This window comes from Pinus tabuliformis, chromosome X (assembly GCF_031772625.1).
Source record: "Pinus tabuliformis cultivar Carrire ecotype Pingquan chromosome X, CPIR1, whole genome shotgun sequence".
Lineage (NCBI taxonomy): Eukaryota > Viridiplantae > Streptophyta > Pinopsida > Pinales > Pinaceae > Pinus > Pinus tabuliformis.
The window spans coordinates 1,093,816,746-1,093,834,315 of record NC_142308.1 but is presented as its reverse complement, the minus strand read 5'-3'; the positions used below and the strand labels follow the sequence as shown (position 1 = coordinate 1,093,834,315).

At 34.8% G+C, this 17,570-nt stretch overlaps 1 long non-coding RNA gene across 1 annotated transcript; it reads right to left on the bottom strand.

Moving 5' to 3' along the window:
- Positions 1 to 105: 105 nt before the first annotated feature.
- On the bottom strand, positions 106 to 974 carry LOC149143635 (uncharacterized). Its single transcript, XR_016264537.1, has 3 exons — positions 768 to 974; positions 508 to 621; positions 106 to 124 (listed from the first exon to the last, which is right to left on the bottom strand). It is a non-coding gene; the product is annotated as an uncharacterized LOC149143635 (long non-coding RNA).
- Positions 975 to 17,570: the final 16,596 nt, after the last annotated feature.

Here is a 17,570-nt window from a genome sequence, read left to right as displayed (position 1 = left end):
GATGCAAAATCCAGCAAAGCCCGAAGGTTGATCAAATATGCTTCAATCCGATTTAACTTCACATCCACAGTATTCCCCCGATACATGGAGCATGCTACAGTGTTGTTACTGGAGCAATCCGCCACTAGGAAAAGAAAAAAAAGGAATATATTGCCATCTTACTGTTGGATGCCCTTAATTAAGATAGAAAAGAAGCAAAACGGCTGGGAATTGAGTATCTAAAATTAGTTTACTAAAATAAAAACACCTGACCCCTAAAATTGGGAAAGGTTGTGTAACATCACATTCACTGAACACGAAATTGAATAACCTCGATATTCTATAGGATGAATCACATGGTTTTAACATCCTGCCGTAGCTCAAATTCAAAATTCCAACTGAAATGCTTTCGTCATTAAAATCAATTCAGGGTAAAGAAAACACAAAATCGGTCCTTTGCATGAGATTCCGTTCAAACTAACAAGGCCATTACAAAACAAATGCAGTGGGGGAGATAAAATAACTCACGTTTCTCCTCGCCGTCTTCCATGCGGCCCCATAAACCGCTCCTCCCGTCCTCTCTTCATATTCCAAAATAGTTACTACTGTAGTACCTTCAATAAGCTTGATCGAAAGGCAGCTCTGAACGCCAAAAGAAAAACCATAAATCACTTATAATTTCTTCCATACCGGGAATTTACGCATCATATAATGGCGTAAAGCCGCAGCTATGCATACTGAAGAACTAGAGAGACTCTTAGAAATTTGAATTAATGCAAGAAACGTACAGAATTTTGAGGAAAACAAGCGCGGAAGCGCAGCAGATTGAGGGCAACAGAGTTGCGAGCCGACGGTGCCAAGTTTCGATCAGTGGTCAATAACCTCGACTCTTTACAAATTTTCCCAGCAGCAGGAGAGAAGAACACCACCTCTTCTAATTATCCGACTCCAAATACTAATGACGAACGAGCACCTTTCCAGCATATAGACTTTTTACTACTCGTTGTAACTAATCAATATTTATAATTTATCGCGTCCCTCGCCGTTGAAACATCCCGGGTAATTTGTTCTGTCGTGGATTAATTGCCAGCTGACTAGCCCACCTCTTTGTCCACGTACTCTACACGATATCGCTTGCAATTGGGTTTCCGGTATTCCACGTCACCCTACAACCAGCAAAATGGCTTACGTGGGCTTTCATCGAAGTAAGCCGCGTCAACGGTTACACGAGGGATTCAAAGGTTTTGGACACCCCACACGTGTGGCGGGAGCATCCAACTCGGGGGTTAACAAACCTTTATTCCTCTCTAGGGGTTGTATTTAATGGCTTTAAATTTTATTTTTATGTTTTTTTTTTTTTTTTTTGGGGGATTTTGAGAGGATGGAAACTAGTGGCAGTTTAACTAAAAGATAAAATTGTCCAGTAATTTTTAATTTTTTTATGATTTTGTTTATAGATTTTTAAAATGTTTTAGTTATTTAATTTACAAATAGAGAGTGTTTTATAGGTTTTTAACTTGTTAAATCTAATAATGTATTAAAATGTAATTTTAAATTCAAGTTTTAGTTATTTAATTTAGAAAGATAAAGTGTTTTATAGGTTTTTAAGATGTTGAATTTAATAATGTATTAAAAATAAATTTTTAAATAAGATGAAATTATATTTTTATAGAAATTATAAGATGTTAAATTTAATAATATATTAAAAAATGTATTTTAAATAATATGAAATTATTTTTTCTTTAAAATTGTATTGTCAAAATCATCTATGTTTTACTAATTTTTAGCATGGTTAAATTTTTGCCCATAAAATTTCAAACTGATAATGTCTTAATTTAACACCTATTACAATCTATTGGACACCCCAATCCAACCAAAATTATATAATAGTGATGGTTATTTACTTTGATAAATTTTTATATTATTAGAATTTAAAATATGAAAAAAGTTATTTGAATATAATTAAAATTATATTTATATTTTTTTAAATTAAAATTTAATGTAAAGTTATATAATATAGGGTTTCTAGTGGGATTTTTGGAAGTTTTTCGGGTGGCTCTAGGGGTTTTCGAAACTAGTTTAAATAACACAAATCAAGATTTTTCCTTAACCAGAAAATCCAAAAAATCACATTAAAAACAACTTCTTTTCCAATTTTAATGTGATTTATATTTAATAATATTACTATTAATCAAAATATTTTTAATAATTCAAATAGAATTTAATATCTTGTTTCTCCTTTTACCTCAAATAATTCCAATGAATATACATATTCATTGTTGTTAATAGTAATTATAATTTATTTGATTTATCTAATTTATTTTAATTTATTAAATTATAAAAGGATATAAAAAATAAATTAAATTCGTTATTGAAAAAGGTTTTATATATGTATCCAATAGAGACCAAAAAAATTGTAATTAAGATAGTATATAGTTTTAAATTTAAAATTGCATCATGGTTAAAATTCAATATTAATTTTAAGTACATCGAAATTCATTTTTCCTTGATATAAATAAAATTGTGAATAATTTTTTTTACAAATTATAGGCATGTTTTTATTATATAATTGTGATAAGTTTATGTTTTTGTTATATAATAGTAATGAATTAATTTGCTTGAGAAAATAAAAATTAGTAATAGTTAAACTAGTTTAAACTAAGTTAGTTCTATGCTTGTGACAACTATTAATAATAAGATAATTAATTTTGAAAATATTATTAATTATAAGTAAAACTAAGGCAATATCTATTATATAATAAAGATATTATAATGTAATGTATTTTAAACATTTAATTTGGTCAAATAAAATAGAAAATAATTTTATATTATATATATATATATATATTTATTATTTTTTGTTGGATAGTAAAGATAAACTTGACTTGGTGAAGTTGTTGGTTGTTTTTGAGCTTCATGTTCATGAGAATTCATGGTATCGACCCATGGTATTCATGTGGGATATATCTCGATCTATTTAAACTCTAGATCTAGGGTAGAGATGTTGTAATGTAATGCAATGTCCTATAAACATTCTACCTCTGTCAAAATAAAATAAAAATAATTTTTAAGTATTAAGATGGGTAGTTAAAGTAAACTTGACTTGGTCAAGTTATTGGTGGTTTTTAATATCCAAGTTTATGAAAAGCTATGGTATTCACCCATGGTATCCATGTGGAATACAACCTATTTAAAGGGGGAAATTAAACTAGCCTAAATTCATCTTAACTCTAGATATACCTTTTAGTTAACTTAAGTTGATTAATTAATATCTTAGTTATAATAAGTTTTCATTTTGAAAAAAATTATATATATGATGCATAAATTTGTTGAAACCTTGGAATATGTAATAGTTAGGGGCTTTGCCTAATTTGATGAAACATAAAATTGAGAAAGGTGATATTAATTATATATATACACACACTATTAATTATTTATATATATATATATATATAGATATATATATATGAAAAATTGAAAGTTATTCTAATATATTTTAAAAGGTGAAGTCCCAAGGGTTAGTTTAATTGGTTGAGTTCTAATCGTTAAAGGGGAGGTCATGGGTCAATTCTTCTCAACACCTTTGTGGTTAAAAAAAAATGTATTTTAACTAATATATAAAATGATTTTGCCTTGTGAGATTGTGATTTCTTGTTATTTAAAATAAGTTTTTGAATAGATAAATGAGTTTTTGAACTTTGGAAATTAAATAACTTAAATTTATGGTTCTTAAAATCTCTACCTAATTTTAACAAAATAAACCAAGAAAATGGCAAAAAAACTATTTCATTTATTAATTAAAATACACTCATCTTAAATTTTGTTTTAAAAATTAAATAAATTAAAATAAATTTCAAAACAATACTTTCATCATCTTAAATTTTATTCTAGAAATTAAATAAATTAAAATAAATTAAAATAAATTAAAATAAATTTGGAATTTTTGTAATACATTTTTCGATCCAATTTATCTCAAAAAATTATATATTTATGTTTTTAATTATTTAAATAAATTTAAAACATTTTTTTTTTTTTTAAATTGAGATTGAACAAAACACATGTATTCAGAACATCTTTATATTGGGAAAGATGGGACAACATAATTTGAACTTCAGTCAAGATGGGACAACATAATTTGAACTTCAGTATTCCAAAGATTCTCTTAATATGGAGAAATCTCCCAAAATATCTAAATTTTAATATAAATTTATACAACTTAAACTTACTAAATACAGAAAATAGTAAAACAAATGAGATATAATATGGAGAAATCTGCCAAAATATCTAAATTTTAATATAAATTTATACAACTTAAACTTATTAAATACAGAAAATAGTAAAACAAATGAGATATAAATAGTCTTTAGTATACATGTGAGAATGAAGGAAATTAAAAAACTTGTTAAAGAAAAGAAAAAACATGTAATGCAAATAATTCTGAACTTTGATGCCAAACTTGAAGCGTGGCTCAAAGATTTAATTTCATAACGTCTTTTATTCTTAGTCATCCGTCCAAATAGAATATCGATACTCATATACAGTAACTGGTGCTGTTAAATGTAAATTTATTTCTATCCATCCTTAGCAATGGCCGCCTCGCTATTTACCAGCGGACATGCAATACCACGTGCCACACCAGATAAATTAGTCGGCTCTTATTCTTGCTTACAGTCTGGAGAATAATTCAGACTACAGGAGTTTACGTACGAAGATTTGATCTTCGAATACATTCATGATCTTCTATATATTGATCTCCCGTCCACACTGAGTAATTGACTGATATGAATTTTCAGGGCAAACGCAAATGCGGCTTCGACAGCCCGGTTTAACCCTGCAAATACACGAATATATTCAATACACAGTGCGATGGCTCGCAGCTCGAAAACTGTCATCCGAAGACTTCATGGCCGTTCATGTCAGCCGGAATATGTATGGCTGGATGCTGCATATATTGACATTCACGATACGTATGGCACACGGCAAGATATATGCTGTTACCTTACTGTTAGTTACTGTTTTCAGCATATTTAGGGTTTCTGACATACTCGGCCCTCTGATCATTCCAAGGACAGTTGCAAAGAATCTCTGATTCCAGTTAGACGACTCAACGCAAAAGGAGGCAGAAACCTTTCTGAAACTCGTGATGAATCTCCACGGCTGGGATTGGAGCACAGATACCACCCGAGGTTCCAACTTGAAACTTGTTTCCCCAATTTGGGATCGACTTCCAAAAATATCTTTATTCTAATCCTACAGAGACTCAATTGCCTAATAAATTTAAGATTCAGATGGATATCAGATTAATTAGGGTTAAGATGGATTGATTCAGATGGATATCAGATGAATTAGGGTTAAGATGAATTGATTCAGATGGATATCAGATGAATTAGGGTTTAGATTTTAGCTAACTTAAGAATAGTTAATCTGTTTTGTGAATTTTATCTACCTAAATAACTCATCTATATTGTAAATTATATACTATGGTATATTTTCAAACATTTACTGTATATGATAATTTTGGTAGGTGTCATAGTTACAAGGATGTAACCTTAAAATTATGAAATGTGGTTTGTATTTTATATGAATATTTTGAAAAATAAGGAAAAAATGTTATTTGTTAAGGGATAAAGTTTATGTTAATAAAAATGAAATCTTTGTTATGAAAGAAGGAGATTTTGCTTTCATAATGGATAGGGTTCAATTATGATGTAGTTTTTACCAGAAATTATATTTAATAAAGTTATGTAGAGCTTTTTAGATAAGTATACAACGATTCTAATTTTGAATAAGCGATTTTTTCATAAAAAAATAAATAATAAAGTTGTGTTAAAGGGTTTAATCATGGATATTATAAAGATATTTAGAATTGGATTTTTACGTGAACTTTTAATAGATCTATTAAGAATAAAGCTTTTTGAGGTGCAACTTTTTTTTATTGTAAAACTTAAAAATATATATATAGAGAAAGATTTGATTTCTCTTAGTATTTAATAGATTTAAGGACATAGGTCTATATATATATATATATGGAAAAAATCACTTTCATCATAAACAACACACTAACCATAAGAAATTATTTATTTTTATTTGCTTTATATAATATATATAGTTGAGAATATGACAATAGGAAATCCACTCACTTGTTTGAGTAGATTTCCGATTGTCATATGTTTACATAACTAAACAAGAGGGTTGATGCCTTGCCAAAGGAAGCACTTTCACTACCTTTTTAGTATGTTGGTCTTTATGAATTTAGTGATGGGTGGCATCTATGGAGAACATCTTTTGATTCTAGGTCATAATTTTTGTGATTTTAGAACTCAAAAAAAAAAAAATGTTTTTGTATGAAGGAAAGGAAGGAAAGACTTAGGCAACTATGCTAGAATAAGTTATTTGATGTTTTGTTACACATGAATCAATTGATTGATAGGAATTAAATATATTCTCCTTATGAATATATAACATTTATTTTATTGAAAAATAATAGTATATACATAGTTGCAATTGAAATATTTTATTAAACATGACTATTGGATTATCTTATCTTTAACCCATATTTTCCACATTAAAATGTTTTTAGTTATTAATATATTTGTATGTTGATTTTTTTTTTACCAATATTTTTTTTAAATGTTACATGTCTACTCTATTTTAAGTATTAGTATTACAAATATCCCTCGTACCTGAATTAGTAAAAATGTGCATATTTAAATATAGTATTTATAACCTACATTAAAAAAATATTATGTATCAATTTCATATAATCATTTCCTTCACAATAACAAAGTAAAAAAAAAAAAGATAATTTTAATTACTTTATCTCTTTTTATATAAAGTTGAATTAAAATTATGTTAGTTAACATCAACATTAAAATATTTTATTTATAGGGGATATTAAAATATTGTTTATATATAGAGAGAGAAATAGTGTCAATTGAAAGAAAAAAATCACATATCTCCTTTATATTAAAAAATAATAGAATGAAGTTAGAAATTTTTTATTTATAATAAACATTAAAAATATTTTATATTGTTATTATTTATTATATTTATTATACATGTAATAGGCATGGTATAAGCATTAGTTTTGCTTGACTGTATTAGATTGTTTTTTACCAAAACATTATGCTGTGTGTTTATAATTTAATATTGGGAATTCATTTTTATTACCTTTTTGTTGAGGTCTCATGAACTCTTTAGTAACTTCTATTTTTTTTTGTTAGTTACTACTTTTTTATTTTTAGTTTTATTTCATTTATTTTTATTAAACTTTTTTTATTTTTTTTCTATTATTTCCATTTTCATGGATTATAATTTTTTCTCCATATTTTCAATTTAAGAACTTATTATTATATTAAAATCATGTATATATAATGTTTATATGTCAATATAAACAATATTAATTAATCATATTTCTTAATCTTTTGTAATGACATTTAATAATACAACATTTTATTAGTTGTTTTATTTTTATAATGAAATATTTATTTTTATTATTTTTTGTTTAATTACCTTATATTTAAACTAAGAGACAGGTACTAGCTACTATATAATGATTGTTAATTTATTAATATAAATATTATTTATTAATTTTAAATTAAAAAAAAAAAAACATATAGAATAAAAGACTCAAACTAATCATTAACTTCCTTTGTACAAAATTTCAACCTTTATTTATAAAAAACCTATAAAAATATTTTATATTATTATTATTTATTAATTTAGTGATATAAATATTACTTACTATTTTTAAACGGAAGAAACATGTAAAGCGTCTTTTAAAAAAAAATCAAAAAGGACTCAAAGTTATCATTGACTTTCTCTCTAGAACTTTTCACCATGAATCATGGGTTATGGTCTATAATACTACATAGACCATTAAGAGTTTTGAATGTTGGCAATCTAAACAAGTTGACCAGCAAACTAATGAATAGGCTAGGAGGCCTCGTGTAAGAGATTGGGGATTGGAAAATACTCTTAGCTAGCCGCATGGCTGAAAGGGACATCCCCTCTTCATGAACCCATTATCTCAAGTAACACGATGAGTGTCTCAATACGAATGATTTAGATTTTTAGAGTATTTGGAGGAGGTTATAAATTTGTTTGGAAAATAGTGGAAATTCTAGTATGATTTTTGTTAAAATTTGGTAGAAATTTTGGGAAATCTAGATTATAGTTGTCAAATTTCAGGATTTTGGGTGCCCACGAGGTTTTTGATGGTGCTAGAAATTCGTCTTGAAAATAGTGGAAATTCCAGTATTATTTTTGTCAAAATCTTACAGAAATTTTGGAAAATGTGGGTTATAGTTGTCAAACTTCATGATTTTGGGTGCCCAGGGGGTTTTTGATGGCATTGAATCCATTTCCACCATAAAAAAAATGACTCAAACACTCATATGATCGCATTTTTTGAAAAAAACAAATCGTCGAATTCTGGTGAAAAATAACTTTACAAGCGAAATTGTGGCCGCAGTAGACAATACCATTTTAGAGTAGTCTAAAGAGGCTCTCAGTAGTCATAAGTTTTTCCCATGATCAATGATTGGAGCAAGCATTCACCACTTCGGTATGAAGGCATTTCCCATATGTTCCTTCAACAAAAAGCAAGATGAGGTTCTTTGTTCCTTTTTCATTTTCTTCTCTATGTTCAATGTGCCTTCAATCTAGAACTCAACTCGTTCACGATAAGGGACCTTAGCAAAAGAGGGAAGCATCACACCAATGCTAGATAAGAGATTTAGCCTAAGGCATGTGATAGCCACAAGTTGTATGGAAATTTCTTAGCATACCCAACACAGCTTTGTTGGACCAATGAACAAGATTTTTTGAATTGGATTAAAAAAAAAAAGTCAAAACAAAAATGAGATCATCATATGATAAGATTCGCTTGTCAAATTTACTCAGCACAAGAGGGATTGAGATAAACATACCTCTGGTTAATAAATAATATTTAAAGAAATATATATTATAGATAAACATACTTCTTATTAATAGACAATATTTGAAGAAAAATATATCACATTACTAAAGAATTTATTTAAAGTTTCAATTTAAAAGAAAAATTAAAAAAGAAAAGTGAGAAGAAAAGGTACTTAGGAGGAGACTGTGACAGTCCCAATTGTTTACAGTCATATATGCAATGTAAATATTTTATAAATGGACTGAGTAATGGGACATGGATTCCAGAGATTGGGGAGGTTGCTTGCCTAAGATGGTGTAATTTCCTTGAGGCAGGGAAATCTGAATTGTTGGGACAACCACTGAAGGCACATTAAAGTTTGGTCATTGACTGCCTTAATAGATTGGGTCTTGAACTTAATGGGATTGCAATAAGGTATGCCAAAACCATACTCTCTTAGAGAATAATGCAAGCAAGAGAGGACACAACAACAAATGAAGTTGACTTCGTTGCTAAGGAATTATGCCCAAAGCACACGAGAAAGAGTGGGTCATTGAACCGCATTAACAAACTGGTGACAGAGGAAGACATGGCTCACTTTCCATTGGTTGTCAAGATTTTTTGGCAATGTTATTGTCAGAGGTTATGTAGAGGAGAAGACGACCCGAACAGTAGGGAAACGTATAGGCAGAGCCACATAAGAAAATTGAGAAAAAAAAGAGCAACAGAGAAAAGGGAGGAGTCGGAAGAGAAGAGAAGACATAGACACAAAGAGCAACAGAGAAGAGGAGACACTCTCAGTTAGCCAGATGCCAGAGAACCGCTTCCAGGTGGGGAAGAAACTACCTCTCGAGTTCCTAGTGGCTAGAGGGTGGAGATGGTGATTCTCAGAAAATCCCGAAGGGTTAGGGTGGAGGAATTATTCCTGGAAAAATTCTTGTAAGGCTTCTATATGGATTTCTTGTTGTTTATTTCAATTATAGTGGTTCTGGAGTCCCCAAGTTGGGTGGAACCGCGATATTGAGTTGAAGGGTGGAGACGGTGAGTCTCTCATGTCCCTGTATAATTGTTGAAGGGTGGAGACTGTGAGTCTCTCGATTCCTTGTGCTTTGTTGTTATAGCTCATCTGAAGGGTGGAGATGACGAGTCTCTCAATTCCCTGTGCACTTGTTGTTCACAACTTAGTTGAGGATGGAGGTGGAGAGACCTCTGGAGTCCCTGGAGCAATTGCAGGTTGTGGTTATCCCTTGAGCAGAAGACCCCATAGTCTCTGGAATCTAGCTTGGGTGTGATAGTTGTAAGTGAGACTTGGCTGTAGTGATTTACGATTGGGTTGAGAGTCATAGTCCCTCACTCAATTGCCCGAAAATCTATAAGATAAGTATCCATATGTAATTTTCATGATAATGAATGTATATTACATTTGGTGTCACCAATGCTTAAGACATGGTTGTGTAAATGATATTTTACAAGGCTAGCTAACATACTATGTGATTGCTTTAAGTGTTGGGACAACGGATAACAATGTTGATATGTATTGTAACCTTTCTTGTGTAGTGTGGTGAATATTTGATGACTAGCTTTTATTTTATTGTTGTGCTTGCACTATGGAATGATAAGTTCCCTTTTTGTTTACCCTTGTTGACCTGTTATCTGGTATGAGAGTCTTCTTCCACTATTCAGGATGTATTCACTAGTATTGGGCATACATGATCATTGCATTAAGGTATTGAGCCTACAACTCCATATGTTGTAAGGTGTGGAGCACGACCAGGTGGGTCTATTGACGTGGGTTTTTACCCCATGCTCCCGGCGATGTTGCACTTTTGTTATGAATGCATTGTTGATTAAATCCTTCCAGACTAGGAGTTCTAGTTTGTATGTTGTCTCGATGTTGGAGCATCTTAGTAATCTTCACTTCAATGGTCGGTTATAGTTAGGCTAATTAACTTAGTGGGTTCCATATCTATGGGAGACCAATTACGTGTCCGTGCTAATAGCCGAGTTGCCTGGAAACTTTTCACAAGTGTTGCATTCTTGTTCTTTATATTGGAATTGCTTGTATATGTGTGTATGACCATTTGCAAGGTTGGAATTTGCCCTAGGTTGCACCTTAGTGTGTGGTAGAAATGTTGAATTTCCTTCAAGAGTCGCCAAACTGGTGAGAAAGGTTATTTGACTTCCATCGATGTATCTCATGCCTGGAATTCCCATGCATAACAAGGGGATGGTTGTAGACTTATGGTATTATTAACCTTGCGCCTACATATATGGTTCAATCTTATCAATGAACTTGAAAAGGGATCCTCCTCCTTTTTAAGGGAATACCATTCTTCCTACTTTCCTTCTTAGCACCATATATCCCTGATTGTTTCTATCAGCTTACGGTGTTTGTTAATTTTCAAGAGAGGTTCTTGGACCTCTAGGCAGAAATGAAATTATTGTGGACTCTTAGTGTAGTCACTTATGTATTCTTATCCATGGCCCATGCTTGTGATTGAACTTCAAAGGATGGATTCCTAATTATTTAGTATGTGTCAGTCTCCTTGTGGCCATTTTGGCACCATATATCGTCTGTAGACTAAGAAGGGGAAACCTAGTTGTAAGCTCAGAAGGGATAGCACCTGTATGTGCTTCATAGAACCCCAAGTTCAAAGGTAAAATTTTGTCGCAAGTTTAAGTGGTTATAGAACCACTAAGGTTGAGTCATGGTCAAGACCTTCATGCATGGCCCTCTGTGGCTTATAAGGCCCATGTTAGGTAGAAATCACTGTTATCACGACGAGCAAATGTCACAATGAATGCAATAGGGTTCCCTTATCTTGTTCACGAACCAAATGCATAATATCGCAATGGGAATTGAAGTGTGGAATGTGCCTCTATAGTAGGTTATAGTTCAATAACTCATTTGTCCTTCATCCCTCATGACTAGTGGTGTGACCAAGTCCTTATGGGCAAGGTTGGGGTCGACCTCACGACTTGATGGGTAAGTGGTAGTCAAGGTCGGGACCAACTCGACGGAACAAACGTTGTGTCGAGGTCAAAGCCAACCTCTGACTTTGGAGTTCATATGCGTATGAGGTCGAGGTCGAGCCTAATGCAAAGGATATGATAGTTGCTACCGAAGTAAGAGCCAACCTTAGACCATGAGTATTTTTTACCTTTGAATCATTTTTCCATGGTAAGGGTTATGAGTATGATGCAAGGGGAATGGTAAAGTCCCAACACATGAACGGGTTGGCAGCAAATACGCTTGTGCTATGTGGCGTTGAGTGAGTTTCTAGGCTAACCATGTAAGAACCATGTCATGAGTTGATGACTTGGCATCATCTGATTCATTAGAACTTCAATTAGCCATAATTTTGGTCCAGAGGTCGGATTGGGGTGAAATTTTATATCACCGGAACTGTATCACCGAGACAAACATCATGGTAATATCCAATGCAAGTTTTAAGGACAAAAAAAATTATCCCATCTCTCTAATTGTACAGGGGGAGATTAGATTAGCAAGTAAACACCTCTCACCCTAGATTGGGATGGGAGGGGGTGTTTTACATAAACATTTCATAGTTGTTTAGATATTTTTACAAATGATAAGTTCAAACACCAACTAACAATGTTTAAAAGCACCACTATCTCTTTAAATTTATAGCACGATATGGAAAGATAATATCTAGATTTAAGGTATGATATGTAAATTTTTATTTATTGTGGATAAAAAAATGTCTTTAATAATAGGAATGATAATATACATGTTTAATTTAATTTAGAAATAGATAACATGTGGTTAAGTTGACAAGAGATGGAACTCATCAAATTTTTACACATATTTAACATATCTAAAACGATTGAATAGACAATGGAGCTCTGAACTGAAGTTGTGAATGAATTTGGATAAGGTTTCATATTTCGTATCCCTTTCACTATTGCTAATGTTGTAGCTATTCACGTCCCCCCAGCAGCGTGGAGTGCTCACCGTGACGGTCTGTCGTTCTATCCTATGTCTTCGCAGTCAATGCTTTCTACGACCCATTTCCTCCTGTTCTTGTTTTAACTGTAGCACTCGTCGGTGATGGAGGTTGACACTGTCGATTATTCAGAGGAGCCGTTTCCCTACGAACCAGTCTGGACTTACCTTAGCTCCCTGTCGGATGTGTTAGTTTTTGGGTCCCCGAGTTATCCTCTCCCACTATGGTCAGGACCGCTGCCTGTTCGATCTAATCCCATCCCCTCCGCGCCCTATCTGTCATTTTCTACTCTCTGTATCTCCTTGCTTGGTCTCGACTTCCCTCCCCTTTCTCCGGCCACCTTTCATTTTCTTTCCTCTTTTATTCCTCCATCTCCATATTTTGACTTTCCGCCTCCAGGTCCTCCCCATCTGTTGTCCACATCCACCCTCCCCTTGTCTATGGGTACAACATCTAGAGCTAATCCCCTCTCCCATGTCCCAGAATCATCTCCCTTCTCGACCACTATCGATGAACCTGGGCAGACATCTCTTCCGTCCGGTTGCTTAGATGCTCCGGTTGTAAAACCTAGGTCTTGTAACGTTAAATCTCAGGAGGCCAACTTGGGTATGTAGGACCCCCTTTAGGATCACCTGACGGCCCGTAGCTCTGGAAAAGCTAAAAAACCTAAGTGCGTCAAAGCCTCTCGTAAGGACCTGTCTCTCTGCTTCGGTGAAGGAGTGCAAATGGGTGATGTTGTGGACACTGCAAACAAGGTCCTGGTGGGTAGAGTTAGAGGTAGAACATACTTGGCCACTCGACTTCGTCTCTGGGTTATGGATATTTGGGGGAATATTCTCAGGAAGCTCTTGTCTATTACCACTCTAACTCGAGGCTGGTTTGCCCTTAGTTTTCAAAGGGAGGATTACACCTCATGGGTTCTCTCTCGGTACTGGCACATTGAGCTGGCTCCTGTGCTGCTCAAGAGATGGAGTCCACTTTTTTATCCCGAGCAGGAACAATTGGGCGCTTGACTGCTTTGGGTCCGACTTCCGGGACTTCCCTTGCACTTTTAGTCTGAGGATATCTTCACTCGTATTGGGAATGCATTGGGTACTTTCCTGGATTATGATAAATCATACATTACCTCTGGCAATAAATAAATGGTGTGCATTCTAGTGTACCTAGATACCAGAGAAGGATTGGAGGAACATATCACACTAGAGTGGAGAAGATTCACTGGCATCCAAATATTGGATTATGAGGGGGTATCGTTTAGATGCAGAAGGTGTCACAAGGTTGGACATCTCTACAAGGAATGCCCTCTGGTTACTACCGCCTCCTCTCCCTCCAAAGTTTCGGATGACGTCAGTTCAGGGGCATAAGCACCTGTGGATGGACAGTCTTCTCGGCCTACTCATCTGAAGCCTTTGGGTCGCTGATCTACACAAATGACTTCATTAGCCTCTCCCTGGCCTCCTTCTCCTCCCATGACGAGATCTCAAGCTGTTGCTTCGGTCGCTCTCTCTGCAGGTATTCCTCCTCCTCTTTGCTCTGCATCTTCTTTATCTTTATCCATTTCTACACATCAATTGCATGTTTCTTTTGCATCCATTGCAAGCATATCCTCCATCCATCTCACTTTCCCTTTAGATCTCCCTCCCCCATCCTATTCTACCACCCCGCCTTCCTTTCCTAGGTTGTCTATTTCACCTCCATCTCCTGGTCTATCGACCTCCTCTGGTCACTCTCACTCCTACAATCTATGCTCTTGGGGGAAACACCCACCTGAGCCTTCTGGGATTGGCCTGATCTCCCCTCCTAAAATCACCAAGCTCCCAAGGGGTCGACATTCCTATATTTCTAAAGCCATTATCCAAGCTGGGGTGGATGTGGCCCAGGGAAAGAAATCTACACTTGATAGGGTTCTTAGAGCATCGAAAACCCTCTCCCGGTCTCATCCATGAAGTGGATCTCATTTAACTGCAGAGGGTTGGCTAGCCCTGCAAAAAAATTAGCCCTCAGAAGACTACTGGATTCTGAGCTGCTTGACATTATCTATTTACAAGAAACCCTTGGGATGGCCGAGCAGGTCACCACTGTATTGCACTCCCTGAAGCCGGGATGGACTTTACATGCTCTGGATGTTAATGGATGATCTGGGGGAGTTTCACTTGGCATCAACCCCCACACTATCAAGCTTATCACATCCTGGGGGGTGCAGGATTTATTGGTATGGATATTTACTCCTCGGAGCTAGGTCTGGATTTCAGAATTATCAATGTTTATGTCCCCTGTCTTAACATGTTCGATTTCTGGCACCATCTACTCAACTTATCCCTCATTAACTCTGAAAATCTTATTCTAGGAGCAAACCTAAATTTCTCAATTGGACATGTGGAATCTTGGGGTCACAATGCTCAGTTGGACCCCCTCTCAGACACCATGGAGCAAATTCTAGAGCAACACCATCTGATAGATATCCCTATGAATAAGATGCAGCCAACTTGGTGAAACAGAAGGACAGGAGTTGCATCACTGGCCAGACGACTGGATCGATTCTTAATCAAGGAGCATTTGGTTAGGACCTTGACAAATTACCGTCAGTGGGTGGGATCGGGTGGTATATCTAACCACTCTCCTATATTCCTAGAGCTGTCGGGGCCCTTTCTGAAACCAAGAGCTCCATTTAAATTCAAGTCCACTTGGCTGATGGATCCTGATTATATCACTTTGGTTAAAGATTTTTGGCGAGCATATGCACCTACTCAGTGGAGGTCCATATCAGAAGGCTTTTGTCACAACCTTATTGAACTTAAGAGTTTATCTATTCAATGGGAAAAAACAAACGAGACCAGGACGACCAGACTCTTAGACTCATCAAAGACAAGCTGGTTGATCTGTTGGACTAGCAGGGGAGGGGATTTTCCACTAATGAAGCTAAAAATATTCACTAACCTGGAGGCTTAGAGGACCAAAATTCTTAAAGAATGTGAGGAGACATGGCGCCTTAGGAGTAGGGCTATTCGGTTACAAGATGGGGATGATAATACCAAATTATTCCACAATTATGTGAAGGGGAGACAGGCTAGTGTTACACTAAAAAATGTCACCTTGACTACTTACAGTTAGTATGACTCAAATCAACAGTCATGTTACCCTCTTAGGCAAGTCTCATGCCTCTGTTATCCATCTCAAACTCAAAGAAGAGAGAAAGTCTTGTAAAAACTATGTTTATCTCTGGGGTCGCAGGTTCTCTCTAGCCTTACCTGCGGGGACGCTGACCTTGTTCACAAAATATGCGTCCATGGACGCTCTGTATGTTAAGGGACAGGTGCGTCCCTCTGTAAAAGGCAAAATGCGCGAGTTTTATCTTGAAAAAGTTACTTGTGGTTACTTCTAGAACATTCTAGAGGTCGGTTTGATGAAATGGATGCGCCTCCAGTTGGTTCATGTATCTCTATTAAGGGGGAACTTATCCCATCAATAAGGGAGCTATCCCACCCATAGAGGGGGATGATCCCATTGATAGTGGACCTGAATAACCTCTTTACAGCACTATAAATAAAGGCATTGAGCCAGAAGGAGAGGAGGTTGGAACTATACATTTTCTTTGGGTAAATGCTGCAGGATTTAGGTCTTCCATTAGAGCCTTTGTGAGGAGAGATTGTCTTCACTTGATTCTACTTGGGAGAGGGTGAGCTTTGTCAAAGTAGAGGAAAACCCTTGATGGACCCTGGGAGGAACTTGCACAACACCAAGGCCAGGTTGTAAGAGTTTCTTTGTTTCGTTATTAATACAAACTGGTTTATTTTTCTCAATAGCTTGTGTTAATGAGTTATTTCATGTGTTCCTTGGTCTGCATGTTGAATATATGTTTTATTATATGAAATGCAAGTGCTTGGTAATTGTTTGATTGTTTGTGGTTGCAGGAATTGACTTGAAGGAGGAGCTCATCCGGATCGTCAAGAACGGACTTCAACAACAGCGTTTTGGAATAAGGTAAGCCTAAACACTTGTAGTTTTCATGTTGTAAAAGGTGTATTTAGAGAAAGATCACTCCATTTTGTCTTGTTTGTCATTAGAATGTCTTAGACTTCTAGGAAGGTCAGTCGTGTCCGCACCCTTGACAGATTCCGTGTGACAAATTGGCGACTCCACTGGGGAATCCATTAATGAGAGAGTCTTTTCCTTTATATGAACTTTGCTTTGAGAAAATCATTTTTATTTTCTGGTTTTTGACTGTGAGAATTAGTATTTGGGTGGCTTAGCTTTAGATTTAGTTAGATTTGGTTTTTCTTCATTTTCCAGAAGGACGCACCCTCTTAGTACTGCACAGTGCGTCTTTGGACGCGCTGTTGCCGTCTGCACAGAGCGGGGCCGCACCTGTGACAACGGGTTGCCTGCGTCTTCCTGTAAAACTTAAGAAAATTCCATTTTTGCTTTAAATTGCTTTTAGATTTTGTTTTTCCTTAGTGTTTTCTGCCCAGATCCTTTAGTACCCTGTCAAGAATTTTCACCTGAACTAGTTTTGTGAGCTTTGAGTGTTTTAGTGGTTTTCAACGAAGTTTAGACCTAGGGTTTGATTTTTGGAAAGGCTTTGTAGTGACTTTGATAGTAGAAAGTTGTCCAGCCTTAGATCTCTCTGGTTAGTCAACCTTCTTAGAAGCTAGGCCTGTCGTAAAGTCTCCTTTTGTGAGCAACTTGCCATTTGAGTTGTTTTGGGTCAAATTTCGAATTACTTG